This window comes from Panthera onca, chromosome D4 (assembly GCF_046562875.1).
Source record: "Panthera onca isolate mPanOnc1 chromosome D4, mPanOnc1 haplotype 2, whole genome shotgun sequence".
NCBI lineage: Eukaryota > Metazoa > Chordata > Mammalia > Carnivora > Felidae > Panthera > Panthera onca.
The window spans coordinates 79,113,096-79,128,158 of record NC_138351.1 but is presented as its reverse complement, the minus strand read 5'-3'; the positions used below and the strand labels follow the sequence as shown (position 1 = coordinate 79,128,158).

Below are 15,063 nucleotides of genomic sequence, written 5' to 3'. Positions count from 1 at the left end.
TAAGAAATGAGGCCACTTCCCACGTTCCTCTGTGGTATTTGGGATGCTGGACTTGTGGGAATCTGTGGGGGAGTCCTGAATAGGGGTGTGCATGCGTGTGTGTGTGTGTGTGTGTGTGTGTGTGTGTGTGTCTAGGGGAAAGAGAGAGGAGGAGAGAAACAGAGTTAACTTTTCTCTCCTGCCCCAGTTTCTCTGAGCTGCTCTGTCTTTTGTGCTCTTTGCCAAGAGGAAAGAAAACAGATTGTTCTTGCTCAGAGCATTCAGCTGACTCAACTGGTGCCAAACCAAAAAAAGCCCTAAGAACATAATAATAATTGCTCATGTGTACACAGCACTTTACAGTTTACAAAGGACTCCACATTACACTCATAAAACTGTAAGCCCTGGGAGGCAAGCAACCCACTATTAATTCTCCTTCAATTTGAAAGACACAAAAATGTTCTGAGAGGGCAAATGACTGGCTTAAGCCTTGCAGCATATTGGCATCATCCAGATCTGACTTCGCCCTGAGTTCAAGTTCACCTGCCACTGGCTACATCAGGCTGAGTTCAGAGTGAAGGGGCCGCCAGTGACACAGAGGACTGCACAGAGGCCCTCCCCATTCCCAACGCCCTTTCACACTGGGCATCTCACTCTCAGCACCAAAACAGGCCTCAAGTTATCATCCTCATATCAGATGAGAAAACAGAGGATCACAGGTTCCCGAGGTCAAGCCCAAAGTCAAACAGCCAGCAAATGGTAGAGTTGGGAACTGAATCCAATTCTTCTCTTGGCCTTTGCCTTCTCCCAGGACTACTGTTAAGCTAAGGGGTGTGGGATGCCAGGTCCAGAGACAGAGAGAGAGGGACAGACAGAGGGAGGCAGATTTAAAGAATTCAAATACAATGTGTGTTGAAGATGCTCTCCCGTACAAATCTCTAGTTCAGGTTACAGCTCTCCAGTGAAGGAGGCCAGGTCGGCAGCAGAGAGGAGGGGCTGGGTAAAGAGCAGCTGTCGTTGCGATCTCCTAATTGGAAATAATTGGGATTCTGTCTCAAACCACAGAGCCATGATTTAGCCAACTCAGCCTCAACCAGGAAGCATCTGTTGCCATCTCCAATGGCAACACTTCAATCTCCACTCCAGAACACCCTTCTTCCCTGCCAACTGGCAGGCAGTTACCACTCAGAGCCTGCAGGCTTCTCGATCCAGCCCCGAGGCCCCGGGGAAGAATCAAGTTCGGTCAACTTCCCAAGTCAGGATAAGGGGAAGAGGTGGGGAAGGGCGTCGCACTCTACTGAAGACTTTGGGTGACGGGAACTGGAGTTTCTGACGATGTGCCAGGCACTCGTCTAGGAGACCCATACTTGCAAATTTATCTCATAACCCAGTGAAGCAGGAGATAATGCCATAGACTCAGAGAAGTTATACTGCTAGTGAGTCGTGGAACTGGGATTGGATCTCCTGTCTCTCTGGTGCTAAGACCGTGCCCTATTTCCACTCTTCTTCATATTTCATCATCTCTGTTGTTTTAAGACTCTCTATTGGGCTGAATTCCTGATGTTATGTCCATCTCTCTCTCAAGGCAAAGATCAAGCTCCACCTCCTCTTTAAAGCCCTCCCCTTGCCCTCAGGTGAAAGTGAGTCCCCCCCAAACTAAGGAAGCCAGGAGGAGACTGGAAAAGAAATTCATAGTTGCTGAGCAGCAAAGGTTGGCTGTTTTGATATCACCTTGCTTTGCGGATATGCTGGAAACTGACTTCTGTTTATTATGTTAATGAACCCTCTGTGATTCTCCATTGCTTATGCATAATTAAGATGGCCTTTAAAAAAATATCTCCTGCTAGAGTTTGGGAAAACTGAAGTGCTTGTTTGGATTGGTAATAACGAATAACAGAAAATATGGCAGCTGCTTCTAAAAGAGCTGCAAGGGATGAGCTGCCCGACGGCACAAGGAAGATACTGAAAGAGAATCCAAAGTATGGGGGGCAGGGCAGGGTAAGCGAGGACATCATTCTGTTCTCTTCCAGTCACCCTATTATGAGGTGTTTCCGGGGCCATGTTTCAGGAAGAACATTGACAATAGGATCAGACCCCAACAAGAGTTCCTGGATGGCAAGAGGGCTGGAATGCTATGATACAGGGCTTGTTAAAATGAATGAACTCTGGGCCTCATTTTCTCATTTTATTTATTTATTTATTTATTTAAATATAAATGTCATTTCATTTTTAATTTTTTTAATGTTTATTTTTGAGAGAGAGAGAGAGACAGAGCGTGAGCGGGGTAGGGGTAAAGAGAGAGGGAGACACAGAATCCGAAGCAGGCTCCAGGCTCTGAGCTGTCAGCACAGAGCCCGATGTGGGGCTCGAACCCACGAACCACGAGATCATGACCTGAGCCGAAGTCAGACGCTTAACCATCAGAGCCACCCAGGCGCCCCTCTCATTTAAAAAAAATGAACAGATTCAGTGCAATTAGTGTTTCTCGGTGTTACTTCTTTGCTATTTGTTTGATGAGCATTCGATAGAACACTGGATGATGGACCACTTTGAGGATCCAGGCATCAAATTGCCATGTGCCCGGTGCCATCGCAGATTCTTGGACGTCGTGGATAAACATAAGCCTTGATTTCATGGAGCTTACATTCTACTCATAGGAGAGGAGATAAGCAAGTTAACCCACTTACAGAGCAAATAATTTCAGATCATGATAGGGTTATTGCAAAAACAAAAGAGGATGGTGAGGGTCATGTGATAAACAATGCTTGAGAAAGTTAATAATTTGGTGATTTTTTTTTTAAATTTTTTTTTTCAATGTTTTTTATTTATTTTTGGGACAGAGAGAGACAGAGCATGAAAGGGGGAGGGGCAGAGAGAGAGGGAGACACAGAATCGGAAACAGGCTCCAGGCTCTGAGCCATCAGCCCAGAGCCTGACGCGGGGCTCGAACTCACGGACCACGAGATCGTGACCTGGCTGAAGTCGGAGGCTTAACCGACTGCGCCACCCAGGCGCCCCCAATAATTTGGTGATTTTTAAGTTATATTTAAGTTAAGATCTGAATGACCAGAAGGAACGAGGTAGACACAGATCTGTGGAAGGACGTTCCATGTGGAGGCAACATCCAGTGCAGATTTCCTGAAGCAGCAATCAGTTTGGTGTGTTTTTAGAATAGAAAGAAGGCTGGGGTAGCTGTGGTTCAATGAGTTGAGGGGGAGAGTGGTCGGAGATGAGGCTAGAGGGTAAACAGGGTCAGGTCATGTAGGGCCTGGTAACAAAATGGACTTCATTCCAAGTCCCATGGAAAGAAGCCTTTGGGGGTCGTCTGTAAAGGAGTGACATGATCTTTATGCAATGAGAAATCTGGACCCCATCCATAATACAATGCACACAATCACAAAATCGGTTATTGTTTTGGAGGATCCCAGCTCTCCCTAGATACCATCCGCGTTCCTTCTCGATTTCCCTGAATTCTAAGGCTCCTCCTAGCTCTTACGTGGCACGGGTATATTTGAATGCATTAGGACTGCTTAGCTGAATGGCAATACTTAACAACAATCTTTGATAATATAAAGAATGCTGAACAAAAGACAGTTTGAATTTATCAAATGAGATGTGCTAGTTTGAACTACAGGACCCAGATTCTCACCCCTCCTGCTTCCCCCCACCTACCCCAGTGGCATTATTGTGTTGACAGTTTACTCCTGGGTAGGAAGACAAATGTCCTAATAAGGACCGATGTTATTAGTAGGGAGTGAAGGGAAAGTTCCTTCTATTCAAGGCCTAACATTCTTCCTATCTCTTCCATGAAAACTTTCCAAATATACATGGAATGCTATGTATTTGCAAACATGTTTTATTTCTTCAATTTTAATGTAAGCTTCTAAAGTGCTAAATCCCTTCCGGATTTATATTTAGATGGGCGTCTCGTCTTTCCCAATGGCCTGAAAATATCTCAAAGGTGGGGACTATATTTTCTTGATTTTTACGCCTAAAACAGTGCCTATTTTATGTGCCAAATTGTGTCCCCCCTCCCCTAAAATTCACGTGGGAGTCCTCACCCCAGTACCTCAGAATGTGACTGCATTTAGAGAGAGAGCTTTTAAAGAGGCAATTAAGGTAAAACAAGGTCATATGGATGGCTCTAATAGAAAACAACCAATGTCTTTATAAGAAGACATTAGGACACAGACGAGCGTGTGCCTGGAGGAAAGATCATTGAGGACACAGTGAGAAGGTGGTCACCTGCAACCCAAGGAGAGAGGCCTCAGAAGACACCAACACTGCTGACACCTTGATTTTGGATTTCCAGACTTCATAACTGTGAGAAGCTTTGAGACCATGTCAGTTGTTTAAGTCACCCAGTCTGTGAGAATTTTGTTATGGCAGCCGCAGCAGACCACTGGAGCCTGCCACCGTACGTATGATTTTGTTCCTTCCCCTACTGAATTGTGAGAACATCTAAGACAGCAGCTGTTCACCTTTGTGCCCAAGGTTCCTAGCACTAGGCTTTGCACCAGGCGAATGAATCTCAACATTAATAAAAACGGCAGACCCAGAGGGTTTTAGTGATTTCCCAAGTTCCCTCTGTGCCAGCCCAAGAGCTGACCCTTCCTGGCTTTGATTTGGAGAAATCGCAAAGAGATGGTCATCGCAGTCAGGTTCAAGGTAACAAGACTGTGGGTTTAGGAAGCACTGAGAATAGCCATCAAGAGAAGCCAGAGTCCCTTCAAGGGGACAAGTGGTTAGGAAACAACACCCAGGCTCACACGTGCTGAAATGTGCATGCTGGAAGGTGACAACTCCTTCCCTGGGATGGCATATGGGGACAGTTCTGTCCCTCTCTCCACACCAGTCTGGCCACTCTTCACCCACCGCCTGGCTTTCTTCCAAGGCAGGAAGAGTTGTTCATCTGATTGGTTAAGTCTGAGTCACTCACTGAGCCAAGTTAATAGTAAACAGGCTTACTGTGCCTTAGAAAGCTGGGACTAGATATTAGCATCTTTTTGCACGCCCTTTACCTCTTCAAGAGGCAGAAAGCAAAAGTTACACCAGAGTCCCCACTGGGAACCAGCCATGTCTTTCTCCCCCAAGCAGACTTGAGTGTGGCAGCTCAAGTCAGATTTGAGGAGCAGGAGGATGTCTCCTTAACCTTTGAAGCCACACATCAACTCCGTCCCAGCTTCTGACCAGAGACTTCTGCCCTGTGTTACTAGAGACTGGCACACGCACTCACACCGAGTGGGGAGTTTGATTCTTGTGTGAGCACTGTCCCTGTTTATCTTCAAACCATAGGAGGGCAAACGGGTGAGTTTCTGGCCTCAGTCTGTATAAACCTTCTCTTTCATTCCCCTATCACCTTGCGGTCCCCAAACCTCCCACGGTTGCCCAGACTCTGGGAGTTTTGCAGAGACAGTTGGGCTGCACGTCTGTGGGTGGTTTAAGATCCTGTGAATTACGCAGATCCTGGCTCTGTATCATCAATTATTCTGGTCCTTCATGTGGGCCTGCGTGGGCTGCATCTTGTGATTTCTGGTTCTCGCCCTGCAGGGACTCTTATCAGCCTGACCTTTTGAGTCCCTTCATCACCGAATTGCTTTTTCTTAATTTGCAATGCCCCCCTTCTGCCTTTTTCTTCCTGACACCCATTTTGACTAGCACACTGGTTCCTAACTTGCACAGATACATTCTCGGTTCCCTTTCTCCCTCCCAAGTGTGAAGTTTATCACCTGAAAAAAAACAAATCAAGTGTGACTTTCCCCCCTTTAGTTTCCTAATCATTTTAAAGCACTGATTTACCTCCCAAAATAACAGGGACAGTACCATGTTCTAAGAGGGTAATGAACAAAGAAAAACTTCCCTTGCTATAAGCATTGAATTCAGTTTTCCTTTTAAAATAAAAAAAACTACAGACACACACATATATGTATCTTATATAAAGAATAGTGTTCATAATAGAAAAATTAGTTACTAGAGGTGGAACAAAAGAAAATAAAATATATACATGTATTTCTGGATATAGATGCAATTTCATTCCACAGTCTACTGGCAGAAATAACCCCCTGAGGTCAGCCGCTCTGAAGCATTCCGTTCCCATTCTAATAAAGTTCCTGTGGCATTTATGCAGAGATGTGCTGCCAGGTAATTCTGCGGCGGCTGCTTCATTTCTATAGTTCCCTGAGCCAGAATAATGTCAACTTCTCTAAAAGCTGGAACCTAGGGAAAGCAGTGTTGTTAGGTACCCCTCCTTCCAAAATTATGGAGAAGATAGCCACTGAACCCACGGGGTCCTATGCAGGTCCTATGAAATGGACCGGGTCTCTTTCCTATATACGTCTGGGGGAATCATTGTGTCTAGCCAGTAGGGTGGCATGTGGTCTGGCCCAGGCCTTACTTCCCTCACCAATAAAAGTGTTTGCCAAGTCATGGGATTAAACATCTGCATGTGTACTTAGTTATAATTGTCATCCTTTCTTTACCTGTTCATAATGTTGAAATATGCAAATATCAAGCAATAACAAAATACATTATGATAGTATTTATCTCTCAAGACCCTCTAAGCGCATCATACAGTGGAAGTTATGTTTAGAACTTGTTGATAAGGTCACTTCCTTGGCTAATGCATTGTGTACTCCAGTAGCATTTTAATTTATAAATATTTGGGGCTTTCCTAGATATCTTAAAGTTATTGATTTCTAATATAATTCCATTTGATTAGAGGCCATACTCTATATGATATCTTTTTTTAATTTTACTGAGATCTATTTAATAGTCTAGCATATAGTCTATCTTGGTGAACATTCTATATATACTAGAAGTTTGTACCCTCTATAGTTCCTGGGTATAGTGTGGTATAATTGTCACTTATGTCCATGTGGTTGATAGTGTTACTCATAGCTATATCCTTACTGACTTTTTGTTATCTATCACTTACTGAAGAACAGTATTGAAATCTTCAATTATGATTGAGGATTTATCTTTCTTTAGTCAGTTTGCTTCACGATTTTAAGATCTTCAGTGATAATTGTAGATTTATGTATTTTCCCCCAATTCTGTTAGTTTTGCCTTATGTATTTTGAAGCTCTGTTATTAGGCATGTATACATTTATGATCACTATGTCTTCCCAATGAATTGACCATATCAATTGTTGCTCTTTATCTTTGGCTATACTCCTTGCTTTCAAATGGAAACTACCTGAGTAATAATTGTTTCAGGTAAGGATCACCAATGGATACTAAAACCAGTAGGTAAGAGCTTGATGAGAAACAGGATATTCACATGGTACGTGGTCTCAAAGAATTTTCCAATAAGATAGTTATTAATGACAAATGACAACATAAGAGGAGAAAATCAGACACCACATTGACTGAATGATCAGAGTTAATCACCAGAAACAGGACAAATAGACAACATTTCCTTCCTAATATTTTGCAGAGAAAAGGACACAGTATCATTACCAAGGTACTTCTGCCAAAAATACATAACCTGAGCCTGATTATGGGGAAACAGCAGGCTGATCCAATTTGAGGAGTATGTTACCAAAGAAGACTTGTGATTTTTTTAAAAACTAAAGGTCATGAAGGCCAGAGGCCGAGGGAGTCTTTCTACATCGAAGGAAAGTAAAGGGATATAATAATTAGGTTCAACATTTAATCCCAGATTAAATTCTCAATGAGAAGAAAAATTACACTTGCTAAAAAAAAAAAGAAAAAAAAAAGAAAAAGAAAGAAAAAAGAAAAAAAGGGAAAAAAAGGACCTCAGTGGGATGATTGAGAAAAATGAAACAGGATCTGTAAATTAGGTAATAATATGGTAGCAATGTTGATTTCCTGATTTTTATCATTGTATTCCTGTTTCTGTAAGAGAGTGTGCTGGTTTGGGGGAGCACACAATGAAATATGTAAGTGTAAATGAGAATTATGTATGTAGCATATTCCCAAAGGGCACAGGAAAAACAAAATCTGCAGGCCTGGGTGTGTGTGGACAGATTGTCACACAGGGAAGGGAAAGGAGAGGGAGGAGGAACAAGAGGAAAAGAGACACAGGAAGAGTGATATTGAGAGGAGCGGAGGTTAACTTGTGCAGAATCTGGGTGCAGAGTATACAAAAATTCTTAAAAGCACTTCACAATTTCTCTACACATCTGAAACAATTTTAAAATTAAAGTGCTCCTTGTCTTGAACTCTATTTTGTCTGATATTAATAGAGTCACTTCAACTTTCTTCATCTTAATGTGTGCGTCGTGTTTTTATTGCATCTTTTAACTTTCAAACTACCTGCGACTTCATATTTGAAGTACTCCCTGATGCATTGCGTCTTGCTTTTTTATTTAGTTTGATAATCTTAACCTTTTAATTGTCATGCTGAGTTCGTCTAGATTTAATATTATTATTCACATAGTTTGATTTACATCTACCCTTTACTTATTACTTTTCTATTTGTCCTTTACTGCCTTCATTTGGGTTAATCAAATATTTTCTAGCATTTAAGTTTAATTCTTCTATTGGCTTTTCAGCTATACCTCTTCACTTTTTTTTTTTTTTTTTGGTAATGATTGCCTTAAGGATTCCAATATGCACCCTTAAGTTATGACACTCTACTTAATATCATTATTTCCAGTAAAGTGAAAGGTCCTTGCAACAGTGGAGTTCTGTTTACCATCTTATTTTTTTATGTTTTGTATCTAATATGTGTGCAATAGATATGTGGCATTATAATTTTTGCCTTAAATAATCATATGCATTGAAATATACTAAGAAAACTTTAAAAATTGTCTTTTCTGTTTGCCCTTATACCTCTTTCTAAAAATCTGTCAATTTCCTTCAGCAGGATGAACTTCCTTCAGCCTTTCTTGAATTCCAGCTTCAGGAGACAAATTATCTCAATTTAAAAAAAATGTAAAATATCTTCATTTTGCCTCCATTTTTCATGGAAATTTTCACTGGATATGGACTTTTAGCTTGACAGTTTCCCACTCCCATCCCCAGTGCTTGAAAGATGTCATCTTTCGTTCTCCATTGATTCTGGTGAGAAATCACCGATCATTTACATCCTTGTTTTACCATATCTGATGTGTCATTTTATTTGGATTCATTCAATATATTTTTTTAAATGTTTGATAGTTTAACTATAATGTTCCTAGATGTCATTTTCCTCGCTTTTATCCTTTCGGGGGAATTTTTCTCATTTCCCTTTTGGATGTTCTTGGATTTGTGTCTTTATAACTTCCACCAAATTTGGGGGTGATTCCACCATTATTTCTTCCATTGTTTTTCTGTCCCATAATCTCTTATTTTTACTCAAATTATTATATGCCTGTTGCAGTGTTTGATATTGTCCTGCAAGTCACTAAAGATTTGCTGTTTTTAATTTCTATTATTATATCTTCAAGTTCAGTCATCTCTTTTGTGGCTGTTTCCAATCTGCTATTCTATCAGATCAGTGAATTTTTCATTTTATATATTATATTTTTGTTTCTAGAAACAAAAATCTCTGCTAGAGATTCACTTATTATGTCCATACTCCTTTAAATCCTGACATTTTTATGATAGTTGCCTTAAATTCTTTTTTTTTTTTTTTTTTGCTAATTTCAATAGCTGGGTTGTATCAGGGCCAGTTTCCAGGTTTGGGGTCACATTTTCTAGCTTTTTCATGTAACTAGTAATATTTTCACTACTATAATATACTGAATAACATAGATACTATGCTACTGAGACTCTATTTTGGTAACCTCCTTTAGAGAATGTTAAGTTGTATTTTTTTCTTTTCCCAGAAAGGCAATTGATTTATTATAGAAAAATTCCATTAGTAGCATCTCTCTGAATTTGCCACTCAGCATTGTTTTGAAAACCCCTTGCAATGGTTAGTTAGCTCACTACCTCCTTAAGAAGTCCAACTCTATCAAAATCTCCAACAGGTCTGATTATTAAAAATGTCAGTTCCTGGGGCACCTGGGTAGCTCAGTCGGTTAGGCATCTGACTTTTGGATTCAGCTCAGGTCATGATCTCGTGTGGTTTGAGAGTTTGAGCCCTTTGTGGGGCTCTGTGCTGACAGTGCAGAGGCTTCTTGTGATTCTCTCTCTCCCCCTGCCTGCCCCTCCCCCTCAAAATAAATAAACTGGAAAAAAAAAAAGAAGAAAAATGTCAGTTCCTTTGTCTTTAATCATAATGTGCTGTCTTTATAATTTCACCCAAAACCACAGAAGTAAGTCTGTTGCCATTCCAAATGACAGCCCATGTTCTCTGGGAGAGGTTTTCCTAATTTTCATCAGATTCTTAAAGGTCTCAGTATTTTAAGTACTTCATAGTATGCGATTATTGGGATCATTTCTATTCTCTGGATTGTTTGAGATATTATAAATAGGGCTTGGTAGGAAAGACTCTGGAACCACACTGTCTGGAGTTCTACTGCATTATCTTGGGACAAATTACTTAACCTCTGTGCCTTAGTATCCTCACCTATAGAGTAAGGATAAGAACATGGGTTATCTATCTATTAGACTGTTGTAAAGATCAAATCAGTTGGTAAATGTAAAAATAATTAACAGTGCCTGGCATACAGTAAGTGATGATCTGTTACTGCTGTATAATCAAAATTTCCTTTGGAACCTTCTGGTATATCAACGTGAGTGGGTTGCCTACAATTTACCTCAATAAAAACCTTTTTTTTCTTAGATTGCTGTTGAGAATGAGCAGATAATCCATATTTTAAGGTGAAATCTGGGGCAGTAATTGGGATGGGAGAAGGATGTGGGGCAGGGGGCAGATGGGGCAGGACCAAGTCTCACTATAAAGAGTGAAAATACAAAGGTCAAAACAAAGGTTGGCTTTCAGTGGGTCCCAAGCTGGCTGCATCACACCATTTGAGGAGTGTTTAAAATTTTTCCATTTCTGAGACCCATTTCAGACCTACCAAATTAGAATCACTGGGGTAGGTCCTGGGAGTTTTCATTTCATAAGCTTCCTAACAACCCCACTCCATCCGAGTCAATTCTCAAACATCTTGGTGGCATAAGTTCATGAGACGCCATTTAGGACACTGGGCAGATTAAGGACAATGCTTCCATAAGCATAAATGATGCTAAGTAAGGCAGTGGCCAGCAGCTCCCTTATTTTACTGATGGGTACATGGAAAATGAAAAGAAGTGGCTTCACTCTACTCACCCTGATAAAAATGAAAATGTCAGACCATACTCTACTGACTTCACAGCTGGTGTTTTCTCTGACACACTTATGAAATGATTGTTTCAGTTGACCTAGAGACTGGGCCTCTATCATCTGCTAAAAAGTCTTCTGACAAGTAATCCACCGTGATTTTTCCTTTAGGAGAGTCAATATCATCTCAGTTTATCTCCCTTTAAAATCGGTACAGCCCTGACCTTAAAGAAGGAGGGTGCTGTGAAGTTTAATTAATGTTGGATGTCCTCAGATGCCTCCAGATGAAAGGCACCATACTGATGCATAGTATTACCACTATTAGAATTTACCAGTTGCAGGCTTCTGGTCACCTGCTGGGCTGTGTGTTATGATGCATTTGAAAGAACAAGAAAGAAAAGCAAGCACATCAGCTGCTGCTTGGAAATCCAACCTGACCTTAGACTCGCTCATGCCTTACACCTGAACATCAAACCCATCTCAGATCCCAGAGGAGATTCAGAGCTTCTACAGCTCCCAGAGAAGGCCTGATGAGAAGATATGGGATAAAGAGGAATGAGCTCTGACTTTGGAGGTGAATGATGATGAGCTTGGATCCTGGGCCGCCAGCTTACTAACTACAGGAAACTTTTTGCCAACTCTCAGTGTACTGGAGATAATGCCCAATTTTGACACAGCTGTTCAGAGGAGTAAATGAGTACGCTACTTTACACAGCACATGAAACTGAGTAAAAGCTGCCGAATGACGGATTCCAGAGAAAAACTGAGGCAAATATCTAGGAGAGAGAAAAGTGACAAGAGAGAATAGCATACGAGACCGTATCCATTCCGTAAAGATTATACAGTTACATTGAAACAATCAGGAACATAATGTTTAGCTAATGCTATTTTCCGATGAAATAAAGGCAGGTGGATGTTCAGGACTTATAGCAACACCCTGATACGTAACCTCCACTGTCTCCATTTCACCGATACATAGATGAAGCTCACAGACTTGAGGTCACACGAATCGTCAGTGCTGAGAGGCGCTGTGACCAGTATTCTTTGTCACATGACAGCTGATCTTCCTATCCACATGGTGGATGCAATGTGTGTGTTTAATGGTCACGTGTTTTGTTTTGTTTTGTTTTGAATCCCAACATGTGGTTTTGTTTGACCAAGTTAACTTTTGAGAATCTTAAGAAATAAAACGGTCATTTTAATGTCTCACTGTTAATATTATTCTTTTCTTCTCTTGTCACAACTCTGTCAGGGAAATAGAGAGTGGGCATCATTATTTCCATTTTATTGACATGGGAACTGAGGCCCAGAGAGTGTAAAGACCAAGAGAGTAGCCAATGAACATAATTTATACAGAGATCAAGTGCTTCTTAGAGGTTTATGTGCATTCTGCTTCCTTGTTGTATTCCTAATCATATCATAATCTTAAGGCAGCATTCCCTAAATGTTATACATGAGGCAGGGCAGTGATGTGAAAACAATCTCTTCTTTATCCCCTAAGGGTGGGAGCAGTTAACCTTCCGCCTAAACTGAAAGAGGTTCTGGCAGATAAACACTTTCTCTCAAAACAGTAACGGAAGCTCCCAGGTGGGATATTTTATATTCGAGTTATTCAACTCTCCATTCCTCTGGTCCCCTGTTCTGTCCCTGAGCAGCAGTAGCATAATATCTGCTGGGGTGAATAACAGCCTCCCTCACTGTGCCCCTTCAGAAGCGGGAATGGCCAAGGGGTCCTGAGAGGGCTGGGTCCTGTAGGGTAGGCTCAGCTGAGCCTGAGACACGGTGAGCTTCACGGAGGTCGAGGATTTTATTCTGCTTTCCTCCATCCTGATTAATTTCATAGCTAATGACTCTATGGACTTAGTGATGTATGATGCTCTGTCGGGGACAAAAAAAAATGAACTTTTACTAATAGAACATCTTCATGCTGTGAAAGGTTTTGCAAACGAATGTAACTCACACAGAATTATGTCGGCAGGGGAGTCCCAAGGAAAAATCTTCTAAAGACCAGAGAGCAGAAAAAGGGAGACCTAGTGTAGAAGACAGGAAGGGAGAGTTTTAAAGGTACAGAAAGAAGAGAATGGCAGGCCTATTTAGAGAGATAAAGAGAGACACAGAGAGAAGCAGACTCAGCTTGAGACAGACTCAAGGACAAAAGACTGAAAGGCAGAGATGTAGACAAAGTCATGTATATATATATATATATACACTTTTGGTTAACTTAGTGAGTGGACTCAGAGGTATTCAATAATATTTTGTAAACATTGTAAGTGCTTATCTCAAATAATGATATCTTCTCGACATCTGCTTATTGAACAAATGTATATATTGAGCACCTTCTCTGTGTAAGATACAGTGCCAGAAACCTGGAGGTACAAGAAGGAAAACACATGCAAAATCTACTTGCTAAAGTCTAATTAGAAAGATATTCATTAAACAAAGAAGAATAGAAGTAAATATCCAATTTCAATATCGCAGTTACAGCGATGGATAAATCCATGGGTGTAGAAAGGCATGTTTAACAACTACATGGAATCAAGGTGTGATATAAATAGCCAAGAATAACAGAAGCATAAAAATCTATTCTTCTCTTCATACAATTTTAAGGCTTAGAGACGCAAAGGAGTTTGACCAAGCTCACAGAGTAAAGTATATCTAGAATTGATACCTATTACATTAAGTGGGACTTAAATTACACATTTTTATTTAGAAGTGAAACAATTATGGAATAGTTCAAACATGCAGAAAAGTATAATTGGGTACAATGGCCATCCATGTGCCTACCACTGACTATCCTCTTTTGTAAGTCTAAATTTGCACCACCTAGAAAGAAAAAAAGGTAAACTGAGGGCCTTCTATGTCAGCTACCTCAGCTGCATTACCTTTTCACTTTCTTGACGCTCTCAGGATGCAAAGGTCACACCATTTTTACAGATGAAATCACTGAGATTCAAAAGATTAGGTAACTTTCTCAAGTGTGGAAAGCTCATAGCTGGTAGAGTCAAAAATTTCCACCCAGGTCTATTGAATCCCCTGATCTTTCTGATAGGCTGCACGATCAAGGACAAAAGGCAGAGAAAGGACTGAGATTTTTCGACACTCTGACATTTGGAAATAGGACACCAGAATACTTTACTTTCCCTTCTACCCCCTCCCCTTCTTCTTCTCTTTATTGGCTAGGTGAGTAGGAGATTTATTTTTGTTCCTTAAAGATTATTCACATGTTCACTCCCACTTCATCTCAGGTCTAAGAAACGCTGGCAGGAAAAGTAGCACACCTGTTCCTCCTTTTCCACGTCTTCCCTTCCCGTTCACATCAGCATCTGAAGCTGCCATACTTTGTTAACTCATTGCCATGATCTCTAACTGAGGGCAATATGCTGCTAACTCCCAGCTGTTGCTATGGTGACCATGATGTCATAAAATGACACAACCTGTTCCGGCGAGGGTGATGATGAATTCTTTTTAATCTAAGATATTAAACTTCACAAAAATACAGAATGCTACATGTGAAAGTAGAAAGGAAACTGAGTTATGCAGAAACCCAACATTAGAGCATATTTTTCTTCTTGGTAATCAAGTTGGACTCGACAGCCTCCATATGGTCTTTTACTGCTCTAGGATTTTATAATTACGGGAAAAGATGAATAATTACTTCTCTCAGAAAGAAGCAGCATCATTGGCCTAAGGTTGAGAAGACCACGATTTAAATAGGACTCTGAGTTGAAGGGCAGAGTGGTCTTCCAGAAAAATGACTAAGGTCTGGGCTTACTTCCGTTGAGCATTTGTGAAGCTTTCCTTTTTCCTAGCCTCAGTCCCACCATCTGTTAAATAGGAATGAAAGTATGGAGCTTTCTGCAAAGATTGAATGAGAAAACATGTTCAAAGTACTTGGCACACAGTGACTCTACTTAAATATTATTTTCTTA

General features: G+C 40.8%; 1 long non-coding RNA gene across 1 annotated transcript; it reads right to left on the bottom strand.

Moving 5' to 3' along the window:
- Nucleotides 1-12,311: 12,311 nt before the first annotated feature.
- Nucleotides 12,312-14,523, bottom strand: LOC132675238 (uncharacterized). Its single transcript, XR_009608721.2, has 2 exons — nucleotides 14,413-14,523; nucleotides 12,312-13,012 (listed from the first exon to the last, which is right to left on the bottom strand). It is a non-coding gene; the product is annotated as an uncharacterized LOC132675238 (long non-coding RNA).
- Nucleotides 14,524-15,063: the final 540 nt, after the last annotated feature.